Source organism: Parasteatoda tepidariorum, chromosome 5 (genome assembly GCF_982258835.1).
Source record: "Parasteatoda tepidariorum strain Cologne lab strain chromosome 5, Ptep-v5.0, whole genome shotgun sequence".
Classification (NCBI taxonomy): domain Eukaryota; kingdom Metazoa; phylum Arthropoda; class Arachnida; order Araneae; family Theridiidae; genus Parasteatoda; species Parasteatoda tepidariorum.
The window spans coordinates 110251987-110263341 of record NC_141759.1 but is presented as its reverse complement, the minus strand read 5'-3'; positions in this window follow the sequence as shown (position 1 = coordinate 110263341).

The window sequence follows — 11355 nt, the reverse complement described above, 5'->3', positions numbered from 1 at the left end:
ATTACTTCTAATCAAACTATACGATTACGAGTAACTTTTTTGTATCGCTACACTACCCTTTGAAAATGTAGCACACTACATTACGAACTAGGAAAAAAAGTAGCGACTACAGTAGTTTCGCAACTTGTAGTGTATACTACTGCTCTGAACATTTTCCATTCATCTAAGCGAAGAAAATGTTGTTGTGTATCCTAAATAATTGTATCAATCCAAGTATCCTAATTATTTTTATGATTGTTTCCTTATCCAAATGAGGATAGTGATTTTCTAAATGTGATGAAATGGAAACTACTTCAGTAAAATTGACGAAAAATTCGCAAATTCTTTTTAATTTTTACAATGCATAATCAAGATATTTAGGGATCGTATGTTCAGAAATTGAGTTCAATGCATTATTTACGGATTAAGGTGAGACTGAACAAATTAATAATTTTCGGAATAACAGCATCTTTAAAAATATCAAATTTGTCAACTCAAATGTAATAGTTTCTGTGGAATAAATAATAATTTACGCTTTCTTAAATGTATGCTTTCTCCAGTTTTCAGAAATCTTAACAAAAAAAAAGTTACATGAAATTGTCCAAAATGTTAATTTTTGAATTTTCTGTTATTTGCAAAGGAAATAAGCAATTTTTGACCCCTGCGCAAATTTTGCATTAAGAAATATAGTGCAAAATGGATAGTTTTTTCGGGTAGATGATAATTTTGACGATATTAACCCTTTTCAAGGCCGTGGTAAGTATACTTACCACCACGTTTTACCACTTTTAATTTAGATTTTCATTTTTTCAATAACTTCAGCTTTCTTGAAGTAAGTTTGAATAAAATTGGTAACCATTTGTCACTTTTAAAAAACGTATCAAAGTTATAAAATACATAATTCCTTTTGAAGTTTGTAGCATTCAAGGAATTTATTTTATAAATAAAGAAAAATAAAAGTCAGTAAGTTCCTAATAGGTCATGTTAAATATATTTACCACCAAAAAAATGGCATTTTTATAAATTAAATGAGTTTTTTATATATATATATCAATTACTGTTCTTAAAACAATTTCAATTACAAAATTACTTTAATTTACCTTTGCTAGAAATAAAGGGTCCATTAAAGGGTTAATTTTAGATATACATATGTTAAGCTTCAAAAACAAGACTGTAGGAAAATAATAGAGAATCTTGAATGTTAAGGGGTGAAGATTTCCTTGTTTACACTAAATTGCCTAAGGAAGTCGTTTTGACTGCTTTTAATTTCAATTAGAATATATAATGACGCAATTTCTTAGAATTTTGTACAATATATACTTTTTTTATTGTTAATATTTACTAATAACTTATTATATAACTGTAAATAATATAAAAAATATTAAAAGTTAATTTTAAACAAATTTCTTTATACATTATTTAGACATTCACAATCCATTCATTTTGACTGCTTTTGGGCAATATAGGTATATACTAAGTTTCCGTCTTTCTAGTGTTAATCTCACCCTCCATACTCCTTGGAAATGCATTCTGACCCCGATTTGCCTTTTTAATAGCTGCTTTTGTAGGTAACATTTGGTGGACACTTTAATAACTTTTTTTTTTTAATTTATTGGTTCACTAACTTTGACACTAATACCAAGTCAAAGGACGGGTATCAAAAATTCGAAAAACATATACATATATATGCTAAGAAATATTTATAAAACATTTTAAAAAAAGTATTTTATTTTGTCCTATAGATATCACAGGTGTCGCTGAAATCGATGATGTTGCAAATATGATGTGAGGGGGTTTAAAAAATTATACCTCGACTACATTTAATGTGCACAATTGTCTTCTTCTGTTATATGCATTGTTCTCCATTACTTTCTATTTATTATTATGCAAACATTGTATTTCCTCGTCTGCCACAATTTCCCCTCTCTTTGTTCATCTTTATTTATATTTTATTTGTTTATGTTTGGCAACTTTGCATTTTCTTTCTTCGAATCTGCTTCGCATGACGCTCAATACTATATCCCCATAATAATATTTAAAGCTAATGGGTTTCTTGCTTTATCAAGTATTAACATTAATCGACAGCTTTTATTCATTTCATAAAATCTGCATAAAATATTTTTTTAAAATGAAAATAAGTTTAGGAAATATGCGAGACAAAACGAGTGTTATAATTTGTTTATTTTCTTTTTCAGCCTTTCCTTCAGTTTGTTGTATTAGGAAGATAATTTTGTGTATTATTATCCAAGGATGTTCTAAGAAATCTGAGTCGTCTTACATCAGTTGCAACAGTTTGCCCTTCAAGAGAAAAAAAAAATACATGAATAAATAATGATCAAATAAAAAGTAAACATATTGTCTTATATTCTTTATTAGATGAAAGTCGCTCTTAATTATGACTATACCAGGTATTCAGTAATTAATAATGCTAATAAAATAATAAAGTTGAGCAAACAGATAAGAGGATAAATGTTAAATAGGAGAGGATTAATGTAGTAAGGGAAGATTAGATATTATTATATTACAACTGTCGTTGAGCAACGGACTGAATTTTCAGTTTTTAACTACCTATGTTCAACTCCGTAGCCTTGTCATTTCGAACCCAATCCAGAAGACAAGGGAACTCCTAAATGAAGTATTAGGAGAAATTTGCCTTCGTGGAGGACTTTTTGATAGAACTAACCCGCATTTGCGTTACATGGAGAGCAAAACCTCGAGGTCCTCCCACGGTTAGCCTGACGGCAAGGGGACTCTAACCTATCATCCGACGAAAAATATCCACGGAGGATATTTTTCGTCAGCACTGTGGTCGTAGTGAGCCGGGTGCGGAATTCGAATAAACCAACCTTCTCAGAGGATTCAAACTCGGTTCACCCCATTGAGAGGCGATATCCCCTGTGCCACCACGGCCTAGGAAGATAAGATAGTAAATTACAAATAAATTCTATTTGTAAGTCCAACAAGAGATTTTATTGAGTTTAGAGTGCCTAGAAATTAAGTGTTAGTTGTGGCACCATAATACTCAGTCTCAACCATACATTAAAAAAAAAGAAAGATAATTTTGAAACAATTCATAGATCTTGTTTTTCAAAAATATGTCTTCCACCAAATGAAAGGTGTCAACCCCCGTGACGTGGTAATTACAGGATGATTACGGAATAATTACGGGATAATTACGGAAATGTATATAATATTTTAAAACACATTAGCTTAAAACCATAAAAAAAATTTTTTTGCTTTATATGCTAAATAAAGCTATAAATCATGACTTAACATATAAGTTCTTTTTTTTAAAAAAGAAAACATGAATATATATATGAACATGTATATGTATGAAATATTAATATATATGAAATAAATGAAAATTATATAGAAATAGCAATTTTTGCAACAAGTAGTGTAAAAGTTAAGTAGAAAACAATTTGCTGCCAATAATTTCGGGTGTTAACTGCTGCATATTTATGTATAGCCTGATTTATCCTGGGAATTCATTCAACAAATAATAACATAAAATACTAGAGTGGACACTGGAAGTAGTGACATTTTTCTTTTTCGCAATAAATTAAAAAACTGTTCTTTTTCTTCTTCTTTTTTCCTGACACTACAGCCGTGAGGAGCGGGCAACAGTTATTTTAACCAGTGAACTAACCAGTAATTGAACATACACTACAGAATAAACTTTCAATGAGTATTTTTTTAAAAATAAAATTTGAAATAGTTTTTCTTTTTTTATTTAAAATGGTATTGCTTCATGACTGCATAATGCTAGTTTTCTGTTTTAATTGCATCAGATCGTTTTTAATATTTTTATTTAAAGTATTCAAATTAGTAGAAACTAAATGTTGTTGTTAAAGCTGCATATTTTTTAAAAATTTTTTATAAATTATAATCAAATAATTTAAATTTTAATTATGTAAATTTTAAATTTCTTACAGCGTAACTTTTGTAATATATATATATATATGCAAGATTCTAGTTACGCTGTCAGAAATTTAAAATTTACATAATTAAAATTTCCCGTTTTATTTACGGCAGATCTTTTTTAATATATTTCTTTAAATTATTTAAATTATGTAAATTTAAAATTTCTTAAAAGTATAAGTAGGATCTTACACACATATATATATATGTAATATAGAATCTCTCATACGAGTCATTCTATATTAACTGGTAAGCTTAAAACATATGTTTCTTATCAAGTTTAAGATGTAGAAGTCGGTCTCTCACAAAGAGCCATAAAAAGTCAAGATGAACCAGATAAGGCCAGATAAAAGATTATTTTCTGAAGTTAATGGACAATAATTCATCGATGAAGATAGTCCCGGAAAGTTCCCACCGTCAGAGTGGCGAGATACTTTTAGCGAATCAAAACCTCTAAATTTTATAAATTGAATGACGTTTCATTCAGATAAGAAGATACTTGCAACCACGCCCTCTCAGAATCTCACTTTAAAAACTCAGGACAGGCAAAATTGCGTGTCTTTTTCATATTTTCAATGGCTAGATAAAGCTGGGCCAACCCCAAACAATCCCTGCAAAGGGGGAAACCTGACGTAAATATCCAACGCATAATGTTTGCAATACTCTATCTAACAAAATAAAATGCCTTTTTAACAGAAGCAGTCTAACTTTTGCGTATTTTAAAGAGATTCTAAGTGATTTTTTCACCCTATTAACATAACAGGTCTATTATATAACAATGAAGGAAAAGAGTTAGCATAAATATTTACAAAATTTATTTTTCTTTTCTTCGCAATGTTAAAAGTGAAAACAGAAGAAGAGAAGTGGAATTTACTTGCTCCCGTTGCCAAATGCGAGTCAGAAACTTAATCCTGCCGCCATATATGTAGGCAGGGGGGAAAAGGCGGCGCTGCTTTGAAAGCTTACGTTGTAGGTCTGGCAAACAGATCCTGTTCTACTTTGAAAAACGCGCCCTCATACATTTTAAATAGAGCAACTGATTTGCACAAGAAAGTATCCGTGAAAATCCGTTTTCGGCAAATGCAATTTTTGTGTTAAAGTGCACAATTGTATCCAGAAAGTGTAACTTGTAGTCAGTAGTATAAATTAGGGTTGAAATCGACGGAAAGAAAAAGAAAGTTATAATTTTTTTTTTCTTTTAAATTATTGAGATAATTATTTATGATAACGTGATAAAAATTGCTACTCGAATGGACATTATAACAATAAATTAAATTCTATAATATCCTTAACCTTGAATCTAGAAATCAAGAGAACACCTCAGTGCCGAATTATCCATTACGCCAGTCTAGGCCATGGCCTGGTTCCCCCAATGATTAGGGGAACATTCTTAAAATGGATATTTTGAAAATAAATTTAAAAAAATTAAGAAAAACAATGATTTAAAAAAAAAAATCTATTTCAAATATATATGTTACGATTATTTTTTAGTTCCAATTTAACAAAATAAAGTCAAATTTAATTTATTATTATTTATTTTTATTTTAAGTATGCTTTCTTAAATGAAAAGATATATAAATACTTTTATATTTGAGTAAATAAAAAATATGCAAGAAAAAAAAAATAATCTAAGGGCCCCGGGGACGCTTAATCCGTCACTGGTTTATAGAACAAAGTAGCATTCACTTTCAAGAAGAACTCTTTTGAATGAAACTCAACAGCATTTGCGCAAGATATAGTTAGAACTACGGAAACCTCTCGTGGTTAGTCCGATGCCAATAGAGTTCTGATATATTTCTACCAAAGTATAATCGGCATCACAGCACGACAATATCTGCTAACAGGGATCAAAATAAAGTTTGACCATCTGTCTCCCTGTTTCTTTCATGTGTAGACTTAGTTTTCGTGAAAAAGTTGCTATTATTTTTGTCAAAATTACGCTTATCATTTCGGAATTAACGCTTAATATTTTAAGCGAGAGTACACCACTTTAATATTGTTGATGACCCTCTACCTATTTATAATTAAAATATAATAATTCGAAAAATACAAAAAATTAATCTGAAAAATTTTTTGTAATCGGTATTACTGATATTAGTTAACTGGTGCTGTTTTAATACGTACGTAACTATTGTATATGCTTAATACATATTAACTAACTTTACCCATTAACTTAAGAATATAATCTTTTAATCGTGTATTATATATATATATATATAATTATCCAATTATATATTATTATTAATACGCAATATCTTTTTAAATCACATCAATGTTGTATAGCAATATTAATTTTCAATTTATATAGCTAAAATCCTAAATTCAATCATTAAATTATTAAAACTTCAATCTATTTTAGCTATTTAGAACAGCATAAAATGGTTTTATTATTCGATCCATTATCGTGAATCAAACACAACGAACAAGTAAGTGCAAAGAAGAAAACTCCATTGTTAAAATAAATAAAATAAAATTTATGTTTGTAAAGTAAGAAGTTATTACATTTTCGTTAAACTCAAGAAAAAAAAATGAATAAGATAAGGTCACACCACATCAAAACAAGGAGAATTTCCGTTAATTTTTTTTTTTTTTTAAACTAAGCAAAAACAAAATCGTCTTTTCATCTTTACACTGCTTCAATAACGTAGTTTTTTGAATTTTATATTTTATTTAAAAAGGAATTGACATTTATTTTATGTTTGCTGTAAGCAGATGGCGCCACGAAAGAAAAAAGATCTTAAAAAAACATGAAAAAACTCATTAGCAGTGGCGTGCAAAGAAAAGAATCGCCACTGTGGACATTCATTTGACCATTAAGAACAATAAAATCTTTATATCAACTATTTTTAATAGATAATTTAATTTTTAAAGGAAAGATGGTTGATTTAATAAAATTATTTTATAAGCAATAAACTATGATGTCATTATAATAAAAATAATTAAATGTATTTTATATTGGAAGAAAACTTAGGAATATTTTTTGGAATAAATTTTTTTCCATAAGAGAAATCCCGCTGATCTTTACATAAAAATAAATATACTATAATGCTCAATAAAAAAAAATAAAGCAAATAAACAATTATAAACACAGAAAAAAAATGCCTTTTTAATTCAGAGTAAGAAATAAAAAACATTGGAAAACTATTCCTTTTTCAGTTTTTAATAAGATTAAATTTTTTTCTTCAGTTTTTATTTTCTTTACCATTTTTAGGGCATTCTTTAGTTAAAATTTAAACAAAAAGGAACAATGCACATACTTAATTTAAATTCATTTTTTGTGTAACTGAATGTGGAAATCAATATTTTCCAACAAAATGTTACCACATTTCCCTAAATATTAACCATATTAAAATTTTAATGACTCAGCAATTCAATTGAAAAAAATTATTTTTTAGATATAAGTAAAACATTTCGCTTAAGCTAATAATATTTACCTTATAAAGAAATTGTGTTTCCTTACAAAAATAGTACTAGCAACTCGTAAAAGATTTAGCGTTTTAGTGTACAAAATTGACCAAGAAAACAAAGCTAAAAAAGAAAAATGGACCACCATAAATAACATTTTAACCAAAAATCTTATCTTATACGTTCTATGACTCATTCTTAAAGGTTCGAGGGAGTAACCTCAAATGCGTTAATTAGTGCAGACGATAATTTTTTTCAACAAATTTTAAAAACGATATATTGTTAAAATTCGATTTCTCAGGAACTATGCAAACGATTTCGCCCAAATTTTGTAGTTTGCTACGTCAAATTGCATACTTTTAAACGACGTAAAAATTCGCAGACCTTATAATTCAAAATTGTTTCGACTATTATTAAATAAAATACTTAAAAAATATTAAATCTTTACTAAAATTTTATTAGCGAATTTTGTAATGGTGAGAATTTTTTTTTTCAATTCGCTTAAAAAGATATGACGAAATACGCGCAAAAAGTATTATTAACATTAAGGGGTTCAAATTTTGGATCGTTCTCCTAACCAATCTAATGGGACCTTATTTCCCAGATTGCAATCTCCTACATCTAAGGGGTGAGAAATCAGAATCCGTTGAAAAAATGGTATTTTTATTCAGAGAAAGAACCTTTTTCCGTCTGATTTAGCAACTTAATCTATCGTCTGCACCCATTAATTAGCATATTTTGGGTCACCCCCTCGAACTATTAAGATTGAATCATGGAACGTTTAAATTGGATCATTAGATCAAAAATTATTTAAGGTTATCCGTTTTTTTTTTTGCTCACTGTACATTTTTTTTTTTGACCGGATACTTTAGACCAGTGATTCTCAACCACTGTGCCGCGGCACTTTTGTGTGCCGCCAAATTCTTAAAATGTGCCGCCAAATATTAGAAATGATACAATAAAAATTATAATGCTTTTTTTTCATTACGAGTAAAGTTTAAATTAAACAAAAGCGTATATATATATATATATATATATATATATATATATATATATATATATATATATATATATATATATATATATATATATATATATATAAATACAAGAAAACACGAAGAAAGTTAAGAAAAACAATAAGTTTCATTTATTGCGCTTAAGCTGCAAGTAAACAGAACTCATTAGATAAGTTCATAACGAAGAATATAATTATATATATATATTATAATTTTTCCCCGCTTTAACTGCGTGAACATCTTTGTCAGCGATTGTCTTGTCTCTGACAATCTTAAAATAAGTTAAAATAAGAAGGAAGTGTTTAATTATCTTTCACAATTTTAAAAAATGTTGAAATAAGTAGGAAATTTAATGATTATTAAAATTATTAATTAACAAAGGAAAGCAAGCTAAATATTAACTTTCAAACGGAAATAAAAGCTAATCATTAAAATACACTATGCAATTAATTGTTCTAAAAACAAATTAACAAAGGATAACTAACAAAAAAAATAAGCTAACAATTAATAATCAGCAAAAAACTAGTTAACAAGAAATCGCAAAAAATAACAGTTAATATTTAAAGAAAACAAGCTAACAATTAATAACTAGCAAAAAAAATAATAACTGTTACTAACTAACTAAAAATTAGTCGAAAGAAATAATTGATCCCTTATAAACGTGCTCTTGTAATACGTATTATTTTATTTCGCATTCAAAATTATTATCACAAACTATTTAACACTGTGTATTATAGTTAAGTAAACAACTTTTAAACTAATTTTTTTCATTGTGTGCCGTCAAATTTCGAAATCGTTAAAAGTGTGCCGCCCCCCAAAAAAGGTTGAGAATCACTGCTTTAGACTGTTGCTCCCTTCGCTCCCTCCCTGCACGCCACTGTGTAAGCCTTTAAAAATAAAAATAAAAATGGAGTTGGTTCATTACACATATAAAGGCCTTTACGTGTTGCTAAACTAGAGAACCACCATCTTCGGTACTAAATCTAAATGATGCGCTTTAATATTTATATATAAGAAAAATAATTAAAAACTCTCAAGGTCATAAGAAAACGGTAGTGTCTACATCTAGTGGAGGAAATATCAAATACATGTATTTCTAATTAAAGGTATTTTGAATTGAAAGTCTGGAAACGATATCTTATATTTGAATTCAACAGGGAGGGGGGGGGCAACATGTACGCAAAACGAGTCTAATATTAAAAATAAAATCGCATATTTTTATTACTTTTATTTAAATTTTATTTTAAAATCTGATAATAAAATTGCGTCGAATTAATGTATCCTATGTTATCATTAGATTGACATATTGACGCATATTAAATTGACGCAATCTATAATTTCATTTCAATTTAATTTCGATGGTAAATAATAAAGACATTAATATGTTCATAGATTAAGTTTTGAGGAGGAAATTTTCTAAGGGCTGAAAAAATTTTAAAATAATCTGATCACATAAAAGGATCTATCCAAATATAAGGTTGCGGTGGGGGTGGGGGGGGGAGAATATTAGTGATTTACTATAAAACGGAAAGGAAGGAAGAAAGATTTTGCTTCCGACACCGAAGTAAAAAATTTCAAATTGATTATGTATCATGTTTTACAAATTAAGAACTTCATACAATTCTTTATTTAAATGTCGGCTTAAAAAGTCAGTGAAGTTTACATTTAATTTACAAACAAATTCATTGTAATTCACAATTTGTAAATGAGTAATCATTTTTTACTTTCGTGTGATTTACGTCCGACATTAACGATTTGATCCATTTAACTTATTTTAATCAGTTTTTATAAAACAAATTGTTTTCTGATGGGTAATGATGTACTAAAAATTCCTTAAATATTTTAATTTCAAATGAGGAGAAAAGCAAAAAAGAATAAAATAACATTTTAAATAAAATTCTTTAAAATATTGACATTTTTTCTATCCTACCATTCACACTTCATGAAAAAAAACAACACTCTGACCTGAAAATTTTAAGTTTTTTACCTAGTAAAACAGGACATTTGAAATCTGATTTGAGTGGCCACCCTGTAATGTTGCATATTTACAATGTCAAACAATGTATGGGAAATACAATTCAGCGTATATACAATTCAGTGTCAAACAATATATGGGAAACAATACCTCATTTGTCTAAATAGTTACCTTTTTCACCCTCAGTAAGTTGTAGGCTTACTGAGAGGACTTACTTTCACCTCAGAGGAGGGGGGCAATCTTCAGAGCTCAACGAGGACATATTGGGGCACAAAACACAATGTTTAAATCATTTTTCTGATACCCCCTAATTACTTCCATATTGAACCTTTTTTTTTAAATTTATTTTTCAACTATCCTGATGAACGACAAACGTATTAAAAAATAAATAAAATTGGCTAGAAATTATAGATCACCAAAACAAACTTTTAAAAAATATATCAATCACCCCCCCCCCTCCAAATTAAAAAATACGTTCCCTTCCTTTGAATTAACATCAATGTTTCACGAGTGTGCATTCGCATGCGAAAATGTCATCAAAGTGATTCGTTATCTATTTTACGTAATGGCTGGTAAAAATATTAGTTATAAGTGATTTTAAATACGTTATCTCTGCAAACTACTGTTTTCTGTATCGTACTACTCACTACACTACTTTTTTTTAATAAAAAAAATAAATAAAATAATAAATTTTTAAAAAAATTTTAATTTTAGAAAAATTAAAAAAAAAATTTTTTTAATTTTAAATAATTTTAAAATAATTTTATAATAATCTTATAATAATTTTATGATAATTTTAAAATAATTTTATAATACTTTTATAATAATTTTATAATAATTTTATAATAATTTTAAAATAATTTTATAATAATTTTACAATAATTTTATAATAATTTTAAAATAATTTTAAAGAAATTTTAATTAATTTTAAAAAACTTTTTAACAGAATTTTAATTTTTTTTTGAAGAATAGCACACAACATTACAAATTGCTACAAAAAGTATCGACTACAGTTGTTTTATTACTTGCAGTGCGCTATTTCTCACTACAGTTTAGGGA